Raw genomic sequence first — 2658 nt, 5'->3', positions numbered from 1 at the left:
AAGCAGTAGAAAGATCACTGCTGAAACACTCCCTGAAGTGCAGACTTGTGGAGTGAGGGAGCAGCTTTGGGGAGAGGACACTGTGAGCTGCCCCCATTACACTGCTTTTCCCCAAGGGCTGCTTTGAGCCACCACTGGAGGCTAGGCAAACCTTTGGTTCCCCAGGAAAGCCACTCTTGCTGCCTTCTCTTGTCTGCACACTTTCACATGTGCGCTCTTCAAAGGAATCTGAAAAGAGGAAACCATGAACTACCTGCAATGGCAACCTGCAAAGACCAGAGCAAACACCACCCTGTGTGAGGTTCAGGACTCACTCTGCTCTTTGGTCTTTTATTTGCTTTATCCATCACATCAAATCTCTTCTCAGTCTACTGTGACTGTGTGTAGACTAATTGTACAAATATTTTCACAAAACACCACTTTCTTCTTGAGTTCCTAACTATCACCACAGGCTTCTAACTGTGACAGCACAGGTCTGGCCTTGAGCATGGCCTTTGGCAGGGTGCATGGGCAGCAGGCATGTTTCAGACCCAGCTGTCAGGGCTGTTTTTCCATTTAATCCATTACAGTTGTCTGTTAGAAGACAAAAATAGCCTCAGCACCAGGGACTTCCTTCTGAGAACTGAGTTCCCCAGCCACAGCCAGTTCCCCAACTGCTTCCCTTCTGAAACATGGATGTATTTTCCATATACTTGGCCTGCTTTCGGTGGGAGAGGTACAGTCCTCATCCTCTTCCACCCCTCCTCTCTTCACCCCTTTCTCCAGAGCAACCCAGATGAACCCACAGGAACCTGACACTGGCTGGGGAGTCACGGAATCATAGATGTGTATTTATCCAGCTGTTTGCTGGACATTTTGTCCAGAAGGATCCTGTAAGAGACAGTGTCAAAAGCTTTACTGGAACCCAAAATGATTACATCAACTTCCCTTGATCAAGGGTTATTATTATGACTGGTTACCTTGCCATAAAAGGAAATTAAGTTTGTCAAGCAGGACTTTCCCCTCATGAACCTGTGCTGGCTGTGACCAGTGACTGCCTTGTCTTCCAAGTGCTTTTCAGTAATTCCCAGATTAGTCTCCTTAGTTTTACCAGGCACTAAAGTGAGACTGCTGAGGTGCTTTACTGCTCAGCAGTGGCACGTAGGAAGACCCATCTGTAGGCATCTAGGGACCACAGATGATAAAAAAAGTATGATTGCTAAGGAGAAGAAACAGACTGTGGGTTAAATGTGGGCTACAAAAGGGGGGTTCATGGTAAGTGTCTGCCATTCTGCTAAGAATGGCTTCCGGGAGTTGTGCCTTTTCTTGTGCCTTGAATTCATGTGGAAGAAAACACCAGGAACTAAAGACTGCTTTACTTTAGGTGGGAAATAGGTGTGTTCCTTACGTATAAAGCAGGTGTATTCCTTTCATATCAACAACACACTGGCTTCTGCTGGGTCCAGCCTGGAAGAAAGAAAAGTTTCCACCAGTACTCTTTGATGACTGGGACAAAACACCAAGCACATCAGGGGACTGGTGGGGTCTCCATCCTTTGCATCTCCAGAGCAAGGCTGCCCATCCCTGCAGGAGATGCTTTAACCCAGCAGGACAGGACCTCTGCAGACTCAACACAGAGCCCAGACTCAGCAGCCACACACAGCAACTCTGGCAGAGATCTCCCAGTCACAGATCTGGCCCACTGCTACACACTCTGGAAATCCAGGGGAGGTTTGGTGAGAAGGGGATTGTTTGGGCTGGTTTTTCTTTTGAACCCTATAATAACACTGCTCACGTCTAGTTGTGCACACTCTTTAAAGAGCTGGGATTCCCCCTTCTGATAGCAGCTACACAGCAGTCACTCTTCTCTTTAATCTCCAACAAACTATTACTTCAACATACCACCCACACAGCCAGATGAAAAAGCACTGGTAAAAGGGTGTTGTTGTTTTGTTTTTTCCTTTGCAAAAGAAAACCAAGGCTTACAAGAAAAGCTCAGAGTCCGTCTCTGTATGTACTAACTCCTCCTTTCCGTCTGGAATTTCCCACCAGTTATACCATAAACAAACTCCCTTCAAATATGCTAAAATAAAGTGAACTAAATTCAGTAGCAGACAAAGAATTAGGGACTACTTGTAATCTGGTGGTTACCAAAGAAAGATCAAGAGCTGATAGAATCCCATTTTTCATTTTAGACTATTAAAATTTCTTACTCAATCAAGAAATAATTCAATTTATAAATTAGGTTGCATTTGAATACAGCTTTTCATTTGATTTTGTGATTGAGCTTGATAAGGTTTTTAACTACAAGAGGTTGCTCCTTCATTCCCAAATAATGGATAATACTTTGAAGAGCAAATACCAGCATGCTACTTCCATTTTTCAAAAGGATTTAGACATCATAACAGATTATTTATTGTTTTGTTGTCCTATTACTGATGCTTCTACTAAGACCCCCTCTAGCAGAAGACAGAAGATAGTGTCCTAAGAGAAAATATTGTTGCTAGGTAAAGGGGCACAAATCTTAGATTACCATGGCAGGTTCATAATTTTTTTACAACAAACCACTATAGGGGAACCATAGAGCAGTAACAGAGAACACCGGAAGATACCGTTTTTATAAATAGCACATCAGCTTTCATTCTCTCCTCCTGTTTTTCTGCCTTTGGATTGCTAAGA

This window comes from Corvus brachyrhynchos, unplaced genomic scaffold (assembly GCF_000691975.1).
Source record: "Corvus brachyrhynchos isolate BGI_N302 unplaced genomic scaffold, ASM69197v1 scaffold1, whole genome shotgun sequence".
Lineage (NCBI taxonomy): Eukaryota > Metazoa > Chordata > Aves > Passeriformes > Corvidae > Corvus > Corvus brachyrhynchos.
This window is presented reverse-complemented; position numbering follows the sequence as displayed.